The sequence below is a fragment of the Oryctolagus cuniculus genome, chromosome 8 (genome assembly GCF_051225735.1).
Source record: "Oryctolagus cuniculus isolate XC-2025 breed Fujian yellow rabbit chromosome 8, ASM5122573v1, whole genome shotgun sequence".
NCBI classification, from domain to species: Eukaryota; Metazoa; Chordata; class Mammalia; order Lagomorpha; family Leporidae; genus Oryctolagus; species Oryctolagus cuniculus.
Genome location: NC_142874.1, coordinates 20,965,401 through 20,983,808, shown reverse-complemented (window position 1 = coordinate 20,983,808; position 18,408 = coordinate 20,965,401). Strand labels below are relative to the sequence as shown.

General features: G+C 42.4%; 1 long non-coding RNA gene across 3 annotated transcripts in view; it reads right to left on the bottom strand.

The window, feature by feature from the left end:
• Positions 1–18,408, bottom strand: part of LOC103346715 (putative ATP-dependent RNA helicase DDX60) — a 93,507-nt gene that overhangs the window by 50,478 nt on the left and 24,621 nt on the right. For all 3 annotated transcript variants that reach the window (XR_016211675.1, XR_016211676.1, XR_016211677.1), the window contains 5 exons: positions 17,185–17,287; positions 10,193–10,308; positions 7,200–7,366; positions 4,498–4,750; positions 3,330–3,493 (listed from right to left, as the gene is read on the bottom strand). This is a non-coding gene — a long non-coding RNA (putative ATP-dependent RNA helicase DDX60). The remainder of the gene's footprint in view (positions 1–3,329; positions 3,494–4,497; positions 4,751–7,199; positions 7,367–10,192; positions 10,309–17,184; positions 17,288–18,408) is intronic.

Below are 18,408 nucleotides of genomic sequence, written 5' to 3'. Positions count from 1 at the left end.
ATAGCACAGGGAACATTGAGGCTATATTCAGTATAATTTTTTAAATATCATTTTTATGGCAAGATCATTTTCCATGGCATATAAGTAAAAGACAATATGAAATTGATCTTTTGTTACAAATTAGTAAAATCTTTGATAACTGTTCCACAATTATTACACACACACACACACACTCACACACACTAAAACTGTATTTCCTTTAAGGAATTTTTTCTGACCTTAAAAAGGCATCTTTGGTAAAAATAAATATCTCTGTAAAGATCTATATAACAAATACCTATCATCTTACAAGTCAAACTATTTTACTCAGAGAATTCCACCCAATGGGTCAACAGCTCTTACTACAGGGCCTCAACATCACAGGAAATTCACGTGCTTGGCTGAGCCTCCATTCTCAGAGTTCTGACAAAACTGGATTATGATCATATTAGCCATGCATGGAAAACATAAACTTCTGTGCCAAAGTGTTCTCACTGTCAATCAACACCAAGACATGTTTGGACACAATGATGGCTTGGAGCAGAGAAGACTTCATTTAAAAATTGCCAAAAATATTAATGGAAAATGTTTAAAAACAAGCTTTTTAAAATTTATTTACTTTCTCATTTAAGAAATTAAAAAGTAATAGCAGTTTTGGTCATGCAATGTTTAAGCAAATATCCTATTTCAAATCTACAGCTGTTGGAAATAGCTAGATTCCCGTTCTGATCATCACCATCAAGGTTTTCTTGTTTTATTTTTTTAGAGAGAGAGTTGCTTTCCTAGAGCTTATAGGTCTCCAAGTCTCTTAAAGGAGTGAGGAACAGCTCTCCTCCCTTCAGACAAACCCTATACCTGTGCAACATAAGGTAGGCATAGAATAACCAAAGGAAGGGATTTGTGTGACAGACTCATAATTTCCACTCTTGATGTTCACATCCTGCATTAAGATAATTCTTTCCAATGAAATTAGTTTCTCTATCCTCATGGCTTCAAAGGCCTTCTTAAATATGTCAGTCTTCCTGATAGAAGGCTTATTAGATGGGATAGTTAAATTTTGTCTGTGGCACTTGGGGAACAGAGATGTAGGGCTCCTTCCATGTTTGCATGATAGGAAACCTGACCTCAGACTCTTAGTGAATCTACAGAATCACCAAAGACTGGTTGAAAGTATTCCTGAGATGAGCAGAGCGAGATACACCAAGGAAGGGGCCACAGGCCCTGCTGAGATTCCTAGCAAGGCTAACCTAGCAAAGACGGGGGTCCCAGTGAAGCGTAAGGAAAGTCAGAAAGCCTAAAATGGGGAGATTTGGCATAGGAAGTGGAGAGCTACCTATATCTCCTCTTTTTGGCTTCTCACCCTGAGCTGGTATCTCTCCCCACATCCCTTATATTTCTCTACTTACAGAAATATCTCCACTCTAAGACCATGCAGTACCCCAAGCATGTCTTCATAATTTCTAAAAACACTATTTTAAAGGCATTACTTGAAGAGATTTTTTTAAAAAATTTATTTAGTTGAAAGGCAGACTTACAGAGAGAGAAAGGCAGAAGTAGAGAGAGAGAGAGAGAGGTGTTCCATCTGCTGGTTCACTCCCCAACTGAGCACCATGGCTAGAGCTGTGCTTATCCGAAGCCAGGACCCAGGAGCTTGGGCCATCTTCCATTGCTTTCCCAGGCCATAGCAGAGAGCTGGATTGGAAGTGGAGCAGCTGGGTCTTGAACCAGCACCCGTATGGGATGCTGGCACTGCAGGTGGTGGCTTAACCCTCTATACCACAGCACTGGCCCCTTGAAGAGATATTTTGACCTACAATTTTTCTCTGGGGCCAGCATTGTGGCTCAAGGGGTTAATCTTCCACCTGCAAGGTCAACATCCATATTCCAGTCCCATCTCTCTGCTAATGCACCTGGGAAAGCAGCATAAGATGATCTAAGTATTTAGGGATCTGTGATCCACATTGGAAACCAGAATAGAGTTCCTGGCTCCTGGCTTCACCTTAGCCCAGGCCTAGCTATTACAACCATTATGGGAGTGAATCAGTGTATGGAAGATTTATTCTCTTCTAAAAGTTAACTAAAGATAAGGCATGACAAGAACCATGACCAAAAAGTGTTCCACTTCTATGAAATTTGCACACAAATTTTTGAAACAATGAACATATGAATAAAATACAAACAAAAAAATTCAGACAATGACATATGTGTAAGAGTTATCTGTAACCCCAGTTCTTTGCAGCTCAATTCACAATAGCCAAGATACAGAATCAACCCAGATGTCCAACAACTGATGACTAGATAAAGAAATTATGGTTTATATACACTATGGAGTACCACTCAGTGATAAAAAAAAATGAAATCTTGACTTTTGCAACAAAATGGATGCAACTGGAAACCATTATACTTGGTGAAGTAAGCCAGTCCCAAAAAGACAGATACCATATGTTTTTCCTGATCTGTAGTAACTAACAGAGTACTTAAAATGTAATGTATTGGAATTAAATTGACATTTTGAGATTTGATGACTGTTTATAGCCCTTGTCTCTACTGTTAAGGGATGGTGGTTTTTTTTTTTTTTTTCTTTCATACTATTTGTTGAACTATTTAGTGTAGCAGGGTTAATCTTAGGAGTTTCAAGTAAACTGAAAATATATCATTGTAAAAGTTGAGAGTGGGAACAGGAGAGGGAGGAGGAAGAACAGTTGGAGCATGGGTGGGAAGGAGGGTATAGTATCACCATGTTCCTAATCCGTATATATGAAATACACAAAATTTGTATACATTAAAATTAAAAAAAGGAGAGAAATAAGGACATGTCTTAGTGGCTTCCTGGGTAGGGAGAAGAGTGTAAGAAAGGCTACACAATACTAGATGGTCTCCAGTGAAGACTCACCACAGCGTTGCATTCATCTGGCACAGGCACAGGGAAAAGCAGCAGCCCGGCTATGAGCTGAGGGGATGAACTACCGAAAACAGCTGCCGCAAAACTCCACAGCAAACATAGTTCTCTGTACTCAACAGAATCTGTTGGAACTAGTAGCAGAGGTAACTAGGGACCCGATGTGTATAGCCCTGGCATCCTGGGTAAGATGGGAAGTCGGTTGTGTGGATAAATATGAATCCTAGAAAAATACACAGTCATAAACATTAGACCTGTGTCTATACAGTATAATGCATGGTTAACTGTGAACTATTAGCTTAATCTAATGTATACTGATTCTCAATATATTCAGAATATACAGTTCTGGTGACAGGTATTGATTCTCAATATATCCCATAAAATATTTCACAGACACACACATACACACACACTCACACGAATGTCAAGTAGTATCTTCCATGGCATTTACCTGAGGACATAACGTGTGTGCCAAGTTGTCAAACCCGATATATTTTAGATATTTGGCTAATTTTTGCCTGTGTGTATTCTGTAACAATTCTGAGTATTTCTCGTGCAGTATGTGAATCCTCTTCATCATCTGAATTACCACATTTATATCTTTGGATTCTGCTTCTGTTGAAGTAAAATAATTGCACGACCTAAGTGAAGCAAGAGAGTGATAACAACCCACACTCTACCCCAGCGCTGACTTAATTTTAAGATTTTAAAGAAAGCATATTCACATGAACCACTCACAATAATCAAAGAACTCACAACTCCCAGTTCTGCATGACAATTAAAAGTGTGGGCTCCTAGATTCTAAAAGTGCTGCTAGACTTAGCAAGCGAAAAACAGGAAGCCTGCTTTGACAAAAACTACAGGGCACATATTCACAAAATTCATCACACACCTGAAATGCAAACTTAACGTGCCTTTTCTGACATAGAAACATGGCAAATTACCTTGTTTTCTTTCTCTGTATAAGGGAGATATTAACCACAGGGCTCACCTCACATGGCTATTATCAAGATTAAACAAAATAATCTACATAAAATGATACAATAATTTCCTAAGAACATGACCATTCTATACTCTTTTATTACTCTTCTAATAATTACTTTTCTGTGACCACAATTAAGAGATAAATATTTTTTATCTTATCTCCAATCAAAATTGCTCATTCTTGGGCCTTCAGCCATGACACTGTGGTTATATCCCAATTTATTACTTATTCAATTTGTGCATATAGATTGAAGTAAACTTTTCATTAAAAATGTTGCTGTGTCACTGACATTCAGGCACATAATTGGTTCTCCTAGGGCTTTACGTATTATATCAAGATAGGAAGCCTATCCCAAAGAATTGTGAGAATTTAACAATTTTGTGTGTGTGTGTGTGTGTGTGTGTATGGTATTTGGCCAATAGCTGGCTATGAAGAACTGTCTGCTGCATTGACTTCTGAGTTGACTCTTTCCACCAATGCCTTTCACACACAAACAACTGTGGATCCAACAAGAGGAAATCCTTCTAAGACTTCACAAGAGTTCCATAATCACAGAAGAATCAATGCCAGCTCTTTTGCTGTCCTTATTAATCTCTGATTTCAAGAAACTTCTAGAATTGATGTCCTTATATACCTGGTTTTAGACAGCATTCTTTCCATAATTTGAAACAGGCATCCAATCCAACCATTTCTGCAATAAATTTTACAGATTTAACAGCACATATCTGGAGAAAATCTTCTAGTCTTTTGATTCCAGAGTGAAGATTCTCTTTAATTTCTTTTTCAATAGAGAGAGACAAATTATTCCATCTCTCTTCCTCCTTTTTCTCTAGTTTAGCTAGTTGTCTCTTTTGATTTTCTTCAATAAGTTTTTCTGCATTTTTCTTCTAAAAAATAGAAATAAAATTAAATAAACATAAAAGCAATTGTTTCCAGATTAATACTTTTTATATTTGGAAGGAAATATTTAATATCTTGGACTATTAGTTTAGCATTTAGAGCACTTAAGGACATCAAATTGGACCTTTGGTGTTGCAAAGAATTAAATGTAAATATCTTTTTTTATACACAAAGATGGTAATTGGCTATTCCTTTTCTCTATCTTCTCAGCTGCTAACCCCTTAGTCCATTATACTGAAAGCCAGTGTTTAGGCAGTCCAGATCTGTGCTGAGTCTAAGAAACACCCAACAAAGGTCCAATGAGGATAAGTATCTTTTATATGACCAGACCAACTGGTAAAATTACAAAAACTCCCTGGGGTGTGACACATTGCACTGTATAGAAATCAAATACAACTCTTGTGCAGTGGTAGCCAAGAGAACAGGATATGATGAAAGCAGTTATGAATAGATAAAAATCAGACCTAAAATTGCAATAGCTGGAATACTGCTTGCAATGGAAAATGCCACCATGGCCATTCTCTGGCTAACTCTCTTGTCCAGTTCCCAGGGCGCATCTTTACTTAGCCCAGCCTTCCACCCCCAGTATGGAAATACAGGCCATCTAAGAATATCTGAGCACTAGCAAATGACACCAGCTCCTCAGGGGAGTGCACACCCTACGCAAGAGGAGAAAGTATGCTTGCAGAGTACGGTCTACAGGATAACAGCCCCATGACTGCACTTCCTAAAGCACCAAAAATGAGCACTAAGAAAAAATTTTTAAGCAAATACAGAGGGGGCTTCAGAAATGCACCAAAATGTATATTATTTTTTAAAAAATGCTTGGATTTCAAAATTTTTGCACTGATATAAAGTTATCTAATTTTATTTGAACATAAACTTTTCAATATCTATTAATTCAAACTTTATTTGAAAGGCAGAAAGATAGAAAGATGAAAAGAGATCTCCCATCTGCTGGTCCACTCCCCAAATGCCCACAATAGTCAGGGCTGGGCTGGGCTGGGCTGAGGTCTTCTATTTGAGTGGCATGGACCCCAGTGTTTGAGTCATCCTCTGCTGCTTCCCAGGGTGTGCGCTATCAGGAAGCTGGATGAGGAGCAGAGCAGCCAGAACTTGAACCAAGCACTCCAACACGGGATGCAGGCATCCCAAGCAGCAACTTTAGTACTGTGCCAAAGGCCCACTCTCCCACGGACTTTCTGAAGTTCCCTCATCATAGGGTTTAGCAGTCAATAAGCAAAATAATAATAACAATGGCAAATAGTAAAGGAGATAAAATAGAAAGTCACAGGGGAAGAAACACAAATAGACTAATACTCATATCACTGGTATTTGAATTTGCAATCAAAATCTCTTGTTGAGATGATGTTAAACAAAAAAGCAGGCACACTCACAGAATGATACTGGGTATCTCTGTGGTTAAACAGAAAAGAGCACCAGGGTTATAACAGTAAAATAATGCACACATATTAAAGATTAAAAAGGAAACAAAGAAAAATAAACATGGAATATTATGCAAATATTAAAAGGGAAAGTTTATTGTTCACTCATTGCAATAAAAAGTTTTAGAAAGCACACTGTTTAATGGGAAAAAAAAAGTATAAAGCCATATGTAAACTGTAAAACTGTGCGTGTTAGTAAGTGTGTATAGACTGTAAGTATTTGGAAGGATGTTCACCAAAGTTAATAGGACCAGGTCTTTGAAGAAGGTAAAATGTTAGTTATTTTTCACACTTTAAGTACCTTTCTGAATAGCCTGAATTAGCTGTGTGTGTGTGTGTGTGTGCTGGATTTTTCTATTAAAGTTGCTTAAAATTTGGGAAATAACATACTATTGTGAATTTATTGTATATTTAATGATACAGAAAGAAGTCAGCTATACTATTAGTAGATGTGGAATACATATAGAAAAAACAACAGACAATATAGGACTGCACAGGTTTATGCCAAAATAGTCATACAGTTACTTGTGGGACGTGAGAATGTGGATTTTTCTTTTCTTTTCCTTACTTGTTTTTCTATATTCCAACAAAGAAATAACTAAACAAACCACGACATTGCCATATTATGGAGGAGTATCCATCCACAAAATTATGTTGCAAAAGATGTTTAATAACACTGGAGAGAAGTGTGACTGAGGGAATTCACCAAAGCATTCCCAGTGCTCAATTCTGTGCCGGTCCCATTAGGATTTTGTTTTCTTCGTTACACCTCCCTTCATTTTCCCAGTGTTCTAAAAGGAGAATAAGGTCCTTTATCTGTTATAATTCATGATTAGTACTTGGGAGTATTTTTTTAAACAAAATATTTTTTTCTCCAATAACATGAGATTACCAGTGTTGCCATGCTGAGTAAAGTTAACACAGGTCTCACAGGGTGGGAGTAGAGTCTCAAGCCCCCACAGCAATGAGCTCCGCTAGCCCAAGAACGCACCTGATGTTGTCTTTTCTTCTGCCTGGAAGAATTTGCTGGAGATGGCAGCGAGCCCGCTTTTGTAATCCTTACTGATCTGTTACTTCCTACCAAAGACCTTCCAAACACATGATAAAAATGATACAGTTTCTGTGTATCTCTTCTTTCTTTGGCATCTTTGGATTTAGCTGAGGGAAATAAAGTTATTAAAATATCATGACTCTACTGTTGATATATAAAAGCTGCACTCCTAGAGCATTCATGAGAAAGGCTTTGACAAATCCCCTGAGAAACTCATAATATTCTAATTAGAGGCTATTACTATTACAGAGATTGAGATGTGGCAATGTAAAGTAAAATTATTGAACCATATTTAAATATCATGAGATGATCCAAATTAGCATCTGTTCTTGGGGCTGGCATTGTGACTCAGAGTTAGTTAATCCACTGCTTGCAACACCAGCATCCCATATGAGCACCAGTACAAGTCCTGGCAGTTCCACTTCTGATCCCGCTTCCTGCTAATACACCTGGGAAGGCAGCTGAAGACAGTCCAAGTACTTGGGCCCCTGCCACCCATGTGGCAGATCCTGGTGGAGTTGCAGGCTCCTGGCTTTGGCCTGCCCCAGCCCAGCCGTTGTGGCCATTCGCAGAAAAAACCAGCAGATGGAAGATCCCCCCCCCCAGTAACTCTGCTTTCAAATAAATAAAACACATCTTTTTAAAAATCAAATCAGTTATTTACTTATTCATTTTATTACAACTACTAAGCATTATGGGTGCATCCCATAGAGTAAGTCGAGGGTGAGATATGACCTGCTCATCCTACAGCGTATCAAAGCCACAAAAGAAAACACCTGCTCTTGGACATGGTTGCTGTCTCTGGACACAGGATCAAAAACGAAGCACATGAGCACTGCATGAACTCGGAAACAGAGTTTCTGAAAACTATACCCAAATTTGGCCAGAAACATTTGGCTACAACCACTCAGCCAGATTCTTGCTCTAGGAGAGAATGGACTCTGGAAACAAGATGTCACCAGTTCCCAGACCACTCTAAGCCTGCGGCAGCGCTGAACTCAAAGGCGTTTATCGCTGGCAACACCCATGGCCTCAGGGTGAGTGTCAGCAACTCACCCATCCACACCTACTACATATTCCACGTCCAGAAGAAATTCAGAGGCCTGAGCAGGTGTTTTTGCCAGCTTTTTATCATTAGAACAAAATACCTGAGAAAACTAACTTCAGGGGGCCTCTGCACCCACGTGGGAGCCCTGGAAGAAGCTCCTGGCTCCCGGCTTCGGATCGGTGCAGCTCCAGCCACTGCAGTCACCTGGGGAGTGAACCAGCGGACGGAAGACCCCTCTCTCTCTCTCTCTCTGCCTCTCCTCGCTCCAACTCTGCCTTTCAAATACATAAGTAAATCTTTAAAAAGAAAACTAACTTCAGGAAGAAAAAAGGATTACTCTGCATCACGCCCACATTGGGCAGCCCCATGGTTCAGGCCATGCTGAGGGTCGAGGCAGGGAACGGAGCTCAGGTGGAGGAGGGCTGCAGGGCAGCTGAGCCAGGAAGCTACAGAGCAACGGGGGTCCAACCGGGCTCCAGCAACCAACCCCGCTGAGAACCACCGTCGGAAGGCAGCCCCACGCCCTCAGCATCATCACTGCATTAAGCGGGCACGTCCAGTTCAAACCACAGCTCCGCTCTCCCTCTAACTCCCCGACTGCTCTGAGGCCGTTCCTGGGACCGCGCTACGAGAACTGAACGGAAGATGCCAGAAGCCAGGAACGCAGTTCCAGCTGCTCAAGGCCCCAGCGGGCCACCCAGCCACGGAGCGCACGACGAAGGTGGAAGCAAAAATCCTTCCCCTTAAACAAGTACCTGAGCGCCAGGCTCCCCCGGGCAGACGTTTAAGCAGCCTCCCCTTGCTCTTCGGTTCTGGGAAAGATGAAACCCCTAGCGCCTCACCGACTTGTCTGACGTCACTGGGGCTCTCGGGCTGCTTCGGTCACCAGCCCTTCCCACTTCCGGTCACAGCCCGCCTCACTTCCGGTCACAGCCTGTTCCACTTCCGGCAGGACTCTCCGCATGGTTCGGGTGTGGCTAGAGTCGCCCCCAGTCCTCCCGACGGACACCTGGACACCTCCCTCCCTGCCTTTTGCTCCCAGCTGTACCACTCCCTAGAATTTTCAGTAAGGACCTCTCTCATGGCTGCTCTCATCCCGCCTCTCCCTCTGCCCTAGGAGTGCTACAAGACCAAGTCCAGAGCCCAGCACAGAGCCAAGGACAGGGACAGGGCACGCCTGAATTCAGACACTGAATACATCCAGAGATTGGCAGCACCAGTCAGGCCGCTAGTGTCCACGCCCTGAGGAATCGTACTTATGCGTCATTGGTCTTTTTCTCTGTATGTATCTGTGTATACACACCTCTATCCATTTTCCTCACCAGTTTGAAATCCAAGAAGACAAGTTTACAAACTATATTGGTTCATGGTGTCTTACCACCCAAAATAATTCTTTGGTGATTTAAATATTTTTTATTAATGAATACAATTATGAACCAATGTTTTATAACAAGTAATAAATACAATTATTAATTTTGGCAATTACAACACTATGTGCCTGATTAATATAAACACCAGGTCCTGTGAAACAATACAGTGGGGACTTTTATGCAAACCAGCAAAGAACAAAAGGAATTTCAACAATAACATATAAAGTAACTGTTGTAACAATCTAAGAAAATTAGAAAGCTAGGCACAATGACTTGGCTGCACACAATGACTTTTTTCCCCTCAATGGATTTATGAGAATTGTTCATCCTACAGAAACTAGCTTTTGCCCATTTCTGTATCTCCAAGCCACTGGGAGTGCATACAGTGGTAGAGAGAGAGGAGACTGTAAGTGAGACGTCACTATCCCCAGATGAGTAATTTTTCCCTTCTACACATGATGCTTGTTTAAACAAGAAAACTGCTGGAAACATTCCCTAGTATGAATTATACTCACCACTATCGCTGTTTCTTGTCCTTTCAAAATCATCACTTAGAGGTTGAGAGGAATGCCAATGTATGAGCTCATCAAACTCTCTCTTCTTAGAAAGACAGGTGATAGCTGGGTCATCACTGCGGTGGGAGGGAGGGAGTATAATTTAGAAAACACATGTGTAGGTCAGTGTTCAACTAAGACCCCACTTGAGATGCTTGTATCCCATACCCAGGCACCTCGGTTTGTGTCCCAGCTCCCATTCTGATTGCAATTTCCTGCTAACCCACAATGGAAGGCAGCTGATGATGGGTCAAGTATACTTGTGGGAGACCTGGATTGGATTCCAAACGCCTTGCTTCCACCTGGCCAACCCCTGGTGTTGCAGGCATTTGGGGGGTGAATTAGCAGAAGGAAGACCTCTCTCTCTCTCTTTCTCTCTCTCTTTCTCTCTGTGTGTGTGTGTGTGTCTCCCTCTCTAACTTTCAAATAAATAAATAAATCTTTTTTAAAAAAGCAGCGTTTTTATTTGTGTGTATGTATGTGTATTTGTGTAATATTTCAAACACAGAGAAAATATTAGAGAATAAATGATAACCATGAATCTACCATGCATTCATTCATAAGACATCCATTAAGTCCTAATTATATGCCAGAAACTCTTATGGATGCTAAGAACATATCAGCGTACAAAATAGAATAAAAATCTCTTCAATGAGTGTTTATTTATTTATTTTATTTGAAAGGCAGAGAGACAGACAGACAATGTGCCCACCACTGGTTACTCCCTACTGGCTGGGGCCGGCCTGGGCTAAAACTGGGAGCCAGAAATTTAATCCAGCCTCCCACATGGGTATCAGGAATTCAACTACCTGAACCATCACTGCTGTCTTTCAGGGTGCACGGAAACATGGCACCAGAATCGGGAACAGAGCCAGGAAGTGAATCTAGGTGCTCCTAGAAGCACAGGAGCATGTTAAACACTAGGCCAGACATGAGCCCTTTACAGAGTTCATGTGTTCACAGAGACTGACAGACAATAAAGAGATACAAAGGTAAAATACACACTGTGGTAGATGGTGCGTGATACAGATTAAAAATCACACAGAGAGACAGAGGAGGAGGAGGAGAAGGTGCCACTTAAAGCAGAGTGGTGAAGAATGCCTGGCTGAGAAGCTATGGGAGCAGAGGGTACAAAGTCGTCTGGCTCAGAACATTGCCAACCAACAGAAACACAGGCAGAAAGGCTGTGAGGGGGCCAACGCAGTGGCGCAGTGCCAGCATCCCATATGGGGGCCGGTTCAAGTCCTGGCTGCTCCACTTCCGATCCAGCTCTCTGCTGTGGCCTGGGAGAGCAGTGGAGGATGGCCCGGGTGCTTGGGCCCCTGTGCCTGCATGGGAGACCCGTGGGAGGCTCCTGGCTCCTGCCTCCACATCAGCTCAGCTCTGGCTGTTGCAGTCCTTTGGAGGTGAACCATCAGATGGAGGGCCTCTCTCTCTCTCCCTCCCTCCCTCTCTCCCTCCCTCTCTTTCTCTCTGGCTCTACCTCTCTGTGACTCTGTCTTTCATATAAATAAAATAAATCTTAAAAAAAAAAAAAATAGAAAGGCTGTGAGCTGGGAGAGCAATTGTGTACAAGAAACAGCGGGAGGCCAGCCTGGAGGAGTACTCAGAGGGGGACAGATTAGGCTCAAATGAGGTTAAGGGGGCAGGGAGAGTAAGACAGAGGACAGAGCAGCAGATCCTGGAGTCCTTTCCATCTGAGGGAGTCAGGCTCCTTAGCAGGTTTGAGCAGGGAGAAACAAACTGATCTCTCCCCGCAGCGGATGTTTGGACACCACTGTGAAGGAGATCACTTGGGGTGATGGGGGGCCGATCGCACAGCTACAGGGTGAGCAAGGAAGGCCAGGCTCTGGAAGCATCTTGCAGGAACAAGAACAGATTTCGCTGCCAGATTAGATGAGAAACAGAAAGGGAAGTCAAGGACATCGCCAAGGATGATGAGAAAAACATGGAGAGAGAAGAGAGAATGATAGAGATGCACGGTGGGACCTCTAGGTGCCTGTGAGGTCAGTGGGCGCTGGCATTGCACACAGTGAGTTTACGGGGCCCAGGAGACAGCAACTGAGAGCAGATTCAAGATACGAGTCACGGGGTCAGTGCCGTGGGGCAGCGGGTAAAGCCGCCGCCTGCAGGGCCAGCATCCCATAATGGCGCCGGTTCAAGACCCAGCTGCTCCACTTCCGACCCATCTCTCTGCTGTGGCCCGGGAAAGCAGTGGAAGATGGCCCAAGTGTTTGGGCCCCTGCACCTGCATGGGAGACCTGGAAGAAGCTTCTGGCTCCTGGCGTCAGATCAGCCCAGCTCTGGCCATTTGCAGCCATCTAGGGAGTGAACCAGTGGACGGAAGACCTCTCTCTCTCTCTCTCTCTCTCTCTGCCTCTGCCTCTGCCTCTCTGTAATTCTGCCATTCAAATAAATAAATAAATCTTAAAAAAAAAATACATGAGTCACAGAATTTTCAGCCAATTCTTATCTGGTAGCTGGAGTTAAGAATTTGATACTTGCGACAGTTCATCCTCAAGTCATGAGATTGGTTGACCAAGGAGATGGCAACTCATTTTGATAACTGATAATTTTTTTCCAGGTTTGTTTCAGATTTCATTGATTTTAAAAAAAATAAGAGTTGGCGCTGTGGCTCACTTGGTTAATCCTCCGCCTGTGGCACCGGCATCCAATATGGGCGCCAGGTTCTAGTCTCAGTTGCTCCTCTTCCAGTCCAGCTCTCTGCTATGGCGCAGGAAGGCAGTGGAGGATGGCCCAAGTGTTTGGGCCCCTGCACACGCGTGGGAGACCAGGAGGAAGCACCTGGCTCCTGGCTTCGGATCGGGCACAGCTCTGGCCATAGCGGCCATTTGGGGAGAGAAACAACGGAAGGAAGACCTTTCTCTCTGTCTCTCTCTCTCATTGTCTAACCCTATCTGTCAAATGAAGAAAGAAAAAATAAACCACTGTAGATATATTTGAAGCCCCCTATATATTTCTCAGAAATTCCATTCTTCTCTTTTTTTATGTTTATGTCTTTTTTTTTTTTTTTTTTGCCTTGAAAGAATCAGAGAGCGAGAGACAGAGACAAGAGACAGAGATAGAAAACAATCTTCTATCCACTGGTTTGCTCCTCAAATGCTCACACAGCCAGGGCTGGGCCAGGCCAAAGCAAGGAGCCAGAACTCCATCCAGGTCTCCCAAGTGGGTGGCAGGGACTCATGGACCTTAACCATCATCTGCGGTCTCCCAGGATGCACAGTAGCAGGAAGCAGGATTGGAAGTGCAGTGGCTGACCCTTGAACCAGGCACTCTGATTGCAGGCATCCCAAGTGGTGAGTTAAGCTGCTGCATCAAAGACTACCCCTCATTCTCTCTTCTAAGAAGCAGCTTCTTCCTTATATGTATATCATGCCCATGCACAATATAAATGTGCATACATTACAAGTAGTGTGCCCCTGGCCAGCGCCGCGGCTCAATAGGCTAATCCTCCACCTAGCGGCACCAGCACACCAGGTTCCAGTCTGGTCAGGGCGCCGGGTTCTTTCCCGGTTGCCCCTCTTCCAGGCCAGCTCTCTGCTGTGGCCCGGGAAGGCAGTGGAGGATGGCCCAAGTGCTTGGGCTCTGCACCCCATGGGAGACCAGGAGAAGCACCTGGCTCCTGCCTTCGGATCAGCATGGTGCGCCGGCCGCAGCGCGCCAGCCATGGTGGCCATTGGAGGGTGAACCAATGGCAAAAGGAAGAAAAGACCTTTCTCTCTGTCTCTCTCTCTCACTATCCACTCTGCCTGTCAAAAAAAAAAAAAAAAAAAAAAAAAACAAAAAAAAAAACAAGTAGCGTGCCCATAAATGATATGAGAGTCACAACACTCTCTAACTTACTTAGCTACATAAGCAGTGTGGTTTGGAAATTCACCCGTGTGGATGCGTGCATGGCTGTGTGTGTATGTATATGCAGTTATTTATTTTTACTGTGGAGTACTGCATTGTAAGAATATCCCACTACTGGGGCAGGCATTTAGCCCAGCGGTTAAAACACCCACATTGGAAATACCCAGATTCGATTCCTGGCTCCAGCTCCTGACTCTGGCTTCCTGTAAATGCAGACACTGGATGGGCAGCAGCCCAGTCCAAACCCAGTTATTGCAGGCATCTGGGGAGTGACTCAATAGAGGAGAGCTGTGTGTGTGTGTGTGTGTGTGTGTGAGTCTCTGTTTCTTTCTCTGTGTGTCTGTGTCCGCCTCTCAACAAATATTTTTTAGTTTATATTCTGTTCCACAATATTCTTTTCCTTGTCCTACAGATGGCTTGCATCTATATAAACAATCCTGCAGTGACACTGATGCAAACTCACCTCACTCAGAGAATCAGAGTTTCTCCAGGGAAGCTGCAGGTTGCGGACACAGCACATCTTGAACCTGTGTAGCTTTTACTGGTTCTGTTTCTGCCACCAGCCTGCCCACTGCCTCACACCTTTGGCCTTACTTAGTCATAAATTTTATCAAAAGGAAGAGTGTTGAATAGGGCCTCGCTGTAGCTTTAATTTTCATTTCTTAGATGCACAAGGACCTTTAGATATCTTTTTACAGTTTTACGGGCCATTCCCCACTAGCTTCTCTATTAATGACCTATTTCTCCCTATTCCTCTTTCTCTACTGTCTCATTCCTGTCTTTCTCATGAGTTCTAGGACATCTTTATCCTAAATCTTTTATGCTAACCCTGTGATGCTTATATACCTTCTAAATGACTTCCAAAATCTGTTTTGTTATTATTGATTTTTATAATGTCAAATGTATCCTTATTTTCCTAATGACTTGGAGTTTTATACTGTCTTTGAAGGCCATGACGTCTCTACTCTGGCACCATAAAGGTATTTTCCTGTATTGTCTTCTGAAAATGTGACTGTTGTCTTTCACATTTAGATTTCTGACCACCAAGATTTGACTTATGGCATGGTGTTATGTACAGAGAGACTTTGATTTTTTATAAATATAGATATTTTAAAACATACCATTTGCAAAGTAATTTGCTACTTTCACAAGGATTTGCTTTATTCTGTCTGCCATATACACATTTACATTTGGAATTTTTTCTGCTTCCTTTGTTATCTCTTCAGTTTGGCTAATTTTTTTTTTTTTTTTTTTTTGACAGGTAGAGTGGACAGTGAGAGAGAGACAGAGAGAAAGGTCTTCCTTTTGCCGTTGGTTCACCCTCCAATGGCCGCCGCGGCCGGCGCACTGCACTGATCCGATGGTAGGAGCCAGGAGCCAGGTGCTTTTCCTGGTCTCCCATGGGGTGCAGGGCCCAAGCACTTGGGCCATCCTCCACTGCACTCCCGGGCCACAGCAGAGAGCTGGACTGGAAGAGGGGCAACCGGGACAGAATCCGGCGCCCCGACCGGGACTAGAACCCGGTGTGCCGGCGCCGCTAGGCAGAGGATTAGCCTAGTGAGCCGCAGCGCCGGCCTAGTTTGGCTAATTTTTCAACCAATTATCCTCTTACTCTTGAGCCTTTAGTACACTTAACTGCTGTCTCAAGAACACCGTCCCCACTTCTACAACACGGAAACCTATGCCTCCAATGTGACACTGACAATTCTAGCAAATAAAGGTGTGGAGCAACCTTACTTCATGTTAATCCAATAATCCTGGCCAGCGCTGTGGCATAGCAGGTAAAGCTGCCATCTGCAGCACCGGCATCCCATAAGGGCACTGGTTCCATTCCCAGCTCCACTTCTGATCCAGCTCTCTGCTGTGGCCTGGGAAAGCAGTGGAGGATGGCTCAAGTGCTTGGGTCCCTGTACCCGCGTGGGAGACCTGGAAGAAACTCCTGGCTTCTGGCTTCAGATTGGTGAAATTCCACCCATTGCAGCCATCTGGGGAGGGAACCAGCAGATGGAAGACCTCTCTCTCTCTCTCTCTCTCTCTCTCTTCCCCTCTGCCTCTGCCTCTCTGTAACTCTGCCTTTCAAATAAATAAATTAATTTAAAAAAACTCCAACAACCTTCTCTGCTGAATCACCTTGTCACAGGCGCCACCAGCCCCTCCCCCAGGACCTCACCTACTCCCCAAATCCCTCCCTTTTTGTGCTGCGGCTAACGTAACCAAAATCACAATCACCACAGAACTGCCTGGAACCTATGACTGCTGACCATACCCACAACCAGTTACAATGACATCACTGCTGACACTTCACTCCCTCCACGTGCCTGACACCAGACTCTTCCAAGACTTCCTAAAAAGGCAAGTAAATGGGAGGTGCCCAAATATCGACTCTCCCCCTACCCCTAGAAAACCCTGCCCCACATAACACCTCCTAAGAATATTCTATCCTTCCCATCTCTCAATTTCATCTAAAAGAGGTAACTCAAACCTGGCTGGGTGCAGCTCACTCTCAGGTACACCTGCGCTTCCTGTTGAGTGTGTACTTTCACTTTATGGATAATCAATCTTATTCCTCTGCCAACCTTTACTCACATCTAAAGATCAAATTCTTTCTTGCATTACAGATAAGAACCTGAACCCAGCCACCCAACAATTCTCTTTGTCACCTCCTTGTTCTCACTGATCATTTTTGCTGACTTTAAGATCCACATAGATGATGTATCCAACATCAGGCCTTGAATTTTTATGGTCTTGCTACAGCCACACCTCAACAACCCACTGCTTTCATTATACTATTAATTATGATGACATTATTATGGAGAAAAAGGTAAAGATATGTAAGCAGTGTAGAGTCATTTAAAGCAAACACATAAATGTTTTTAAAATCATACCAATCAATCAAGTTGAAAAAAAAGTATCTCTCAATGTGAATTTTCACCACATACAATAGATGCAGTCCACCATACTCAAAGATATTTGGCATTGTAATCCATAAGCTGTACTTTGTAAATTTATATTCATTAAATAAAAGTTTAAAAAAAGATATTTGGTTACAGCCACAGAGCTATTACAAGCAAGATAAATACCTGCTTACAAAAGGTAGTTCGGACCAAATATCTCCAGCGTAATCTTCTATAACCTCGGATTTCAGAGGAATTAGTCCAAGCTTGGGAATTTCTTGATTTGATCCTGGCAATATTCAGAAATACAATTGATATTTGAACACTAAACTCTAATTAAAATTCACCATTCTGATGCAGGCATTTCTGCAATAGCAAAACTAAGCCTAAGTAATCTAAGTAATCTCTCATTACCAAATAAATAGAAACTGAATAGAATTTCTACAAAGTAGGCGTTCAAATCACATTTCTGCTCCACATATTAAGTCACAAATGTAAATACTCATCGGTGTAGATTTCAAAATCTGGCAAAATGTAAGTTTGTTTTAAAATTCCATTTTCCATGAACTATTTAAAGTGTGAGGATACTAAAAGATAAGTTCATTTTGGTGCAAAGTTGTTTGAAATCCCACATAGTTTTTCCCTAATACTCATTTTCCATTAATTTTTTTGAAAGCTCCTCATATCTGAATGGAGTTAGGTAGAATTTATTTTAAGAGTCAAAGAATCACTATGTAACCTAGAAAAGACAAATATTTATTCTAGACCACAGAAAGATCTCTGCTTATTTTTCCATAGGTCAAACCAAGAGAAATAAATTTGTTTAATAAAAATGTTTTAAATTTAAACATCGGTACCAAAAAGTGCATTAATTTATTTCCACATCTCGGGCTAGCGAAAATTCAAAAGAACTTTTGTATATTTCATTCAAATCCCAAACCTTTTTCTGCATGAATGGACTCATCTGATGTGTCAATCACAACACCTTAAGACCTATTTAAATTTAAGCTACTTCTTCATAGAGCTTTAGGGAAAAAGTTGCCTTTGGTAAAAAAAAAGTAGTAAAGCTATGACAACGTTTTCTGTACCTGACTACGGAGACAGACAGACACGGATTCAAATCCTCTCTCTTCCATGAATTTGCTGTGTGATCTACAACAACCTTCCCAAGATCTTACCTCTAAAATGAGATTGATAATACCACCAGCAAGGTTGATTGGGAAACCAACTAGAAAAATAAATAAAAACAATCGCAAGGCAAAGGAGTTGCTAGAGGAGTAGAAGCTATTCAGTATGACTATCCCAGCCAAAAGGCAAAACTTATAAAGACCAGACCTATTTTCTAAACAAGGATTGCACTGCTAATCTCTTTCCATCTGGAATGAGATCCACTTTTAAAAAACTATTGGG